The following is a 7,568-nucleotide window of genomic DNA, read 5'->3' as shown; positions in this document are numbered from 1 at the left end:
AACTGCACACACTATTCTCCTCCTAAAACTATAAAATAGAGGGGGGAGACATGTTTAATTTTAGGTCATGTAAGATAGACATGACTTTCACTGTTCTTTAGCACACTCATTAAACAAGGGATACACAAGGCTACTGCAAAGCAATGATTAATAACATTACTCTATAGATTACCATGGAAACCATTCATTCTGGTTACAGGACATGTTGTTATTGCTTGAGTAAAGCAGAAAAGAGTAGCATCTGTTTTTTTCCAAAAGTTGCTGGCTAAACCTGGTTACTTTAATGAATATTCCCCTCTACCCTGAAAGATGTCATTCCAATGTCAGATAATAGAGCAGGAATTGTATGGTCCTGTGTTAGACTCCTTGAAGGACAGTTTCTGGCCTAGAGTACTAAAATAATATGTTATGGGAGGAAATCATTATAGAGGCTTTCTGTGCCACTTAATTGTCCAGGAGCTTGTTCGTGGTAGCTTTAAGATGGACAGAGAGGAGGCACCTTCCCAGCACTGGCAGTTCATTCAAGTTCTTTTTTGATTAAATAATTCTCCTTTGGCCCTTCCTCCATGTACATTAAATAACATTTTACAAGAGCTTCAGACAAATCTCTCTGGCCATAAATAGTCACTGTCTTTCACAGAACATTTCCAGACACTTTTTATCTCATTCTATCTTTTACATGTTGATTTTTAAACAGTGCCTTAGATTTGGAAATACCTCTTTTATTCCTGCTTTGGAAAGGAAAGAAAAGAAGCTGAAGTTCATAGTCAAACAACAAATTTTCAGAGCCTACACATCAGTTAATTCAATTGCTAGGTAAGTTTCCCTACCATGCCCTCTTGGAATCAGAAATATAAAAGCCGGGCAGCTCAGAGCACATGGGGACACTTTGATAAATGGAATACAGCCAGGATTTCTATACTTCCACACAGTCTCTTCGGAATTACTTTTCCATACTTCAGCCGTTTCATTGAAACCATTTTTCATTTCTCATGGTTTTTATTAATGGCTTAATACAAATAGTTATTTTAGGCTTTATTTTCATAATAATTTTTCTTGCATCAGGGCATAAGGCAATCTGGAACAAAAATAATATAAACCGGATTGAACAGCGCCTATGAGATTTTTATGGCAATTACAGGGAATAGGCACTCTTAAATTTCAGGACTACAGACACTTTTGCTCAGTACATTTTGCCTTATAACAAAGAGATTTGTGAAATGTTTCCTCCTCTGCGTTATTTGAATCTGACACTGGGGAAACAAGAAAGAGCAAGAGAGAAAAATCTATAGAAATTTGTATTATATTACCTCTTTTTTTTATGTGTTTTTTCCCCCCCCCCCTGATGTTGACTGTCTTGGAGAGATGCTCAGACCCTCATCTTGGTGGTCAGCGTGTTCTACTCTGCGCCCATGGCCAGACCTAAGCCCCATTGAGCAATTTCACACCAGATAATCAGGATATTTTCCAACAGGCCAAATGCACTGCACTCCCTCATCCCCAAGTTCTCAGGGTAACAGAAGTGCAAGAAGACCACAGGGCCTTTCTTGTTGTTTTAGGAGGGGGCACTTCCCTGCAATCTTGGAACTGATTGTTACTGAAGAGAAATCTTAATGCTGCCCTCCTTTGTCCTGTCAGTTCATGAGTGCCTGCTGCCTCCTTCCAAGGGGTGGTTTCTGAACAACTACCCAGGGACCATCATGTGCCATTTTCACCAAGTCACTCTCTTGGTGGCTACACGTTCTGGTGTCAATCATCCACCCGTAAGGCAATGAGAGCCCTGAAGGTCTCCAGCAGCCCAGGGCAATAAATCAAAGCGCCCAGGGAGGAGGCTTACCTGTGGGGCATGCCGGTGATGTAGGCAGTGGTGCCCTCGATGGACAGGTCGCAGAGTTTGAGGTACCAGTTCATCTCCATCTCACGCACCAGCGCCAGCTGCTGCGCCCTGAGCTGGCTTTGCCCCATGGGGCTGAGGCTGCCATCCTTCCCATTGTCAGTGGCTTTCTTGACAGGCTTGTCCTTGGCTGCCTGTTTCCTTAACTTGGTGGTGTTGCTCTCTTCTACCACCCGGGCTGACAGCATCCTGGAGGGGCCTGTCTGTCTGTGTGTCAGAAAAGACTCCAAATGCCTGTCATCAAAGCAGCTGGAGTGGGTTTTTCTGCTCGGCCTTCCTCGTCTTCACTGCCTTTGCCCATCCCTTTAACCTTATCCTGCTACGAAGCTGTAACTGAGCCGGGTCTGTGGCTGGGCATGAAAGGGTATCTCTAATTTTCCTGAGGAAGAGCTGGGGACCAGTGACAGCACAGAACATGGAAATTGTCAAAACAACCTCCGACAACTTGGTAAGACACAAGTGTTGCTGTGCTCTGGCTTCTGCAAAGTGTGGACCTCGGCTTCATCTAACAGTAACTCTCAACCTTAGCTCCTGAGGCATGGTAAATTATATTTGATTATCTTGTGAGAGTTGTTTTTAACAAGGGACATGTACAGGCTCACTAGACATTCTTTACTAGAGTCCCTTTAGAGTTCTAAAAGTTTTAATGTGAATTTCCTCAAGTCTAATATCAATGCAAGGGGAGGGTAATAGTCCTTTTGTGTAAGCCTTAAAATGAAATTTTTAATTGATTTTATTTTTTGGGGGGCGGGGGGGGCTTTTTGAATGTCAGCGAATCACTATGTCAAACAGCCTTTCATTCTGAATGAAAACACTATGAGCCCACCATAACTGACTCAGTAATTGGCCCTCTTGATGATTCTGATGGTTGGAAGCATGAGAATCATCTTCTAATCCAGGGGCTGAGGCTGATGTTGGAGTGGGGGGGAAGGGGGAGTAGAAAGAGGAAGTCGTAAGAGTCTGAGTGTATGTGGATATGAATGAGGCAGTATGCCGACTTCACATGACTACTAGTTCTGAATATGGAAAAAACATTCAGTTAAGATGAATGGCATTGACCCACACACATGCCCACCCATGTGACATGTGAGCTCTGTCTTAGCTCAGGACACATTAATGTCAGTGCCCACCTAAGCATTTGGTGACCCTCTAAGCCCCTGGAGCCCCCTAATCAACTCCAGTGCTCTGGGATCAACTGCTCTGTGCCGGCTGCATGTGAAGGACTTGGGACGGTGTGTGAATTTCCTTGTCCATGCAAACCCATAAATTAAAAATCAGAGAAGTATAGTAAGGTCCTATAGACTCTGAGAATGGCAGGAGAGAAAAGAGGAAAAAGGAGGCTCTGGTTAAAGAGGTGGCCCTTTTGGAAAGTATGCAAATGACTTTGCAAATCCCTATGGCTGTCAAGTAGTCCAAGCCAAGAATGAGAGGACAGCAAGTCACACTATGTGGACTCATCCATATTCAGGTAAAAGCTATTTCATATTAGCTTCCAGAGTAGTGTAGGACCAGAACCAAGACCACTAACCAATGTGCAATCTGAAACATTAATCCGTGGGCAAGGAGGCAGCTGCTACAAAGCACCAGGTCTGCCCCCCCTGAAGCTGTGTGGTCTTAGGAATAGTTAACATCACCAGCAGCTTCTCCAACTCTCCTCTCTACTCACCACCCCTTAAGTCATAGAAGAGCTTCAGCAACATGGTATCCAATAGCAATAGGCTCCCCAAGTATAGACTCTGGAAACAGTTTCCAGTTTGACATTCTTGGGGATGTGTCAATGGAGGAGATTGCAGTGGAACTGGGGAGAGGGGGTGGTCTATGCACATTCAACACGGGGTCATCACACTCCCTTTGGACTGCCTTCCTCAGGAAGCAGTGTTGTTGTGTTTGAGAGCTTTGCTCTGGGTTTGAATCTTCATCATGTACCTGCTCTGTGATCTTAAGCAAATTACTTTACCCCTCTATGCTTTAGTTTCCTAAAAATAGGGATAATCATCTACTTTTGGCAGTTTTAAAACATGGCTCCCAACTTCTTTGTGTCATTGACGGGTGAGGTCTACTTCCCTTCCCCGGCAGCTGGGTGGGCTCCTGGTCAGTAAAATCTGGTCGAAGTGAAGCTGTCTTATGGTGGAAGGAAGGCCATCTACCTTTCACCCGCTGCTCTTGAGATGTGCATTCTGGGGGAAGACAGCTGCTACCTAAGGAATCTCATTACCTTGGGATTGCCATGGTTGGGAGTCACATGTAATCACTCTGATCAGTAGCCCCGGCCGAGTTCCCAGGCAAGTGCCAACTCCGTGAGGAAGCCAGCATGAGCATCTGGGCACAGTCCATCCTCCAGATGGCAGAAGTCCCAGCCAACCTCTGACTGTCACTGCACGGGACAGCCCACGTTAGCGCGGCCCCTCCCAAATGCCTACCCCACCAACTTTTGAGCCAAATACAATGGATGCCTTATGACCACCATTAAGTTTGGGGGTTACCTTGCAGCAGTAGTAACCAGAACACTACTCATATCTTTATTATAAATATTTAACAGAAGATGTGAGAAATACTTAGAACCGTGTCTAGCATATATTAACATTTAATCAGTATTAATACTTATCCTCCAGGTTAGATACTGTTGCAGCACTGGCATTCAAACGTTCTGCTTACGTTTTCATTTTTTTTTTAAATTGGTAAACTAAATATCAATGTAAACATTTTAAAATATGAAGTATTTTCATCATACATTTTTAAAAATCACAAAAGATGCCAGGCCCAGCATATTTTAAGTGTTGGTGTTTTTAAAATAAAGTTGTTACAGTGGTATCTTAAATGTATCCAATGGAATTTAAATCCCATAGCTATTTGATATCTATCATCATCCATTTAAAAAATTCATGAGCATGCCTTTTAGCAGTTGGAAATTTTACATTCTTCCTTTTTCTCCCTGAACTTGTTTTTCCAGTCCATTGTTCAGCCAGAATTTTATACTGATATTAAATATTTGTGTGCTTGAAAATATTTCACAGATGATCCTATCAAATAATTCTCTGCAACAAAAATATGAACATAAAAAAATGCTAAATTTTTATTTTCTATTACCATAAAACTCTAAGTGTTATAAAACATCTCAGGAATTGGGTTATCATAACAATTATTATTGGACATAATTGATCAAAATTAGATTTTCTAAATTTGGAAAAATTATCGCTTAACATGATAAGTAAAATATTATTTAAAATGTATCTCTTAATGACATGGATGGAGCTGGGAATTCTTTTTCCTGAATTACGTTACGTATCCATAGAGTGATATTTATGAATAGACTGAGACAAGATTCGGCATCAATTGTATTTCCTTTTGTGATTTTCCTTTCTCAGATTCGTGTTCTGAGAAATCTTGTTCATATAGATAAGTTCATGGAAGAGGAAGTCTTTTTTATCATAGTAAAATTATTCAGTTCTTTAACTGTCTACTCGGATATATATAAAAAGTCAGAATGATGTGTCATTAAAAATGTAATAATTTATCTACCCACAACTCTGAGATGGGGAGATTTTAGAAGGTGGTGACAGGGGAGTAATATGATCTTTAAAAAGGTCACTATGTTACTGTGCTGGAACAATCTATAAGGGTCAAGGAAGCAGAGGGGAGGGCAGTCTGGAGGCTGCAACAATAACCTAGGAGAGATATTGGTATTTAAACCAGGGAAGGTAAAAAATAAATAAATAAAGTAGTCAAACTTTGTGTACATATTTTGAAAGAAAGGGCAGAATTCCTGGTGGATTGGTACCAGGAAAGCAGTATAAAAGAATGACAGATGTTAAAAATGACCCAAAGAATTTTGACCTGAGCCTTTTGTTGAGACTGGGAAGATGCAGAAAGATCAAGTTTGTTGGGTGGGCGAAGGTGTAACCAGAGGATTGCCTTTGTATTTACTCACATATTCACCATTGCTGATGCTCTTGCTATCTTCCTAACCCATGGCTCCATCCATTATCGTTTGCTACAGTCTGAAGAACTTCCCTGAATATTTATGTAGGTCTACTAGCAACAAATTCTCTTTTACCTGAAAATAACTTTATTTCACCTTCATCTTTAAAGAGCCCCCCCGCTTTTTTTTTTACCGCCCCCCGCCCCACCGGGTTCTTTTTTTCCATCACTTTCAAAACGTGTTTTCATTGTCTTTTGGCTTCCATATTTTCTTTTTTTTTTTTTAAATATATTTTTAATTGATTTTTTACAGAGAGGAAGGGAGAGGGATAGAGAGCTAGAAACATCAATGAGAGAGAAACATCGACCTGGGGATGTGCCCGCAACCAACATACATGCCCTTGACTGGAATTGAACCTGGGACCTTTCAGTCCACAGGCTGACGCTCTATCCACTGAGCCAAACCGGTTTCGGATGGCTTCCATATTTTCTGATGAGAAGTTAGTGATTAGTTGAGTCATCTTCCCTTGTATGCAATGTGTTAGATGTTGCTGGATGTGTTCAACCTTTTCTCTTTATGTATTTATCCTGCTCAGAGTTTGCTGAACTTCTTGAATCTATAAATTACTATCTTTCACCAAATTTTGATAAGTTGTATCTATTACTTTTACAGACTCTCCTCTGGGACTCTGATAACACATATATTAGATCTTTTGATATTATTCATGTTCTTGAGGCTTTGTTCCTTCTCTTTTAATTCTAATTTCTCTATTCTTTAGATTGGATAATTTTATTGATCTCCCTTGAAGCTCACTTTGTCATCTCTATTCTGCTAAGTGCATCCAGTAATTTTTTTTATTCAGTATTTTCATTTGGTTATTTTCTATATCTTTATTACTTCAATATTTCTTATCTTTTCTTTCACTGCAAGTATCTTCTTTATCTCGGTGATCATAGCAATAATAGCTGATTTTAAGGATTTCAGTTCTTATCTGATCTTTTTCTTTCTAATCATTCCAAAGTTTTATACACTCAACAACTCTGACAGATAAATTTCTCTTGAACAAACAAACAAACAAACAAACAAAAATGGAGGAAGAAGGGAGAAAAACCTGCTCTAATTACATCTCTCCTTGACTCAAAATTATCCAATGTTTCCTCTATACCAGAGAATAATGTTGAAACTCATCAAATTGATTTTTAAAGGTCAATTGCTATCTGTCTGTAGTCTATTCATTCAGCTTCTATCCCACTGCCTCTTTGCACAAAGTGTGTTCTAACTAAATTGTTTTACCCCTGGTTGCTCACTGCTCCCCTAAAGCACCCTCTGTTTCACACCACCACATCTTTATCACATCTTTCCCCCATCTCCAGCCCCCACTCCATATGCTTCTACCTACACATTTTCCAGTTTCCTCAGTGAAATTCCAGGCTGTCCTAGGCCTCCTCTGACTCCTTACCACCTGAAGAGGCCACTGCCCTTCTCATACTTACTGTCTGAACTAATTAGGGTACCTGGATTACTCACAGCTTTGTGACAACTTCTTTACTGCTGTCTTGGACTATTTTTAAAATATATTTTATTGATTTTTTTACAGAGAGGAAGGGAGCGAGATAGAGAGTTAGAAACATCGATGAGAGAGAAACATTGATCAGCTGCCTCCTGCACACTCCCACTGGGTATGTGCCCACAACCGAGGTACATGCCCTTGACCAGAATCGAACCTGGGACCCTTCAATCTGCAAGCCGAAGCTC

This window comes from Pipistrellus kuhlii, unplaced genomic scaffold (genome assembly GCF_014108245.1).
Source record: "Pipistrellus kuhlii isolate mPipKuh1 unplaced genomic scaffold, mPipKuh1.p scaffold_m20_p_2, whole genome shotgun sequence".
Taxonomy (NCBI): Eukaryota; Metazoa; Chordata; class Mammalia; order Chiroptera; family Vespertilionidae; genus Pipistrellus; species Pipistrellus kuhlii.
Note: the sequence above shows the minus strand (reverse complement) of the source record.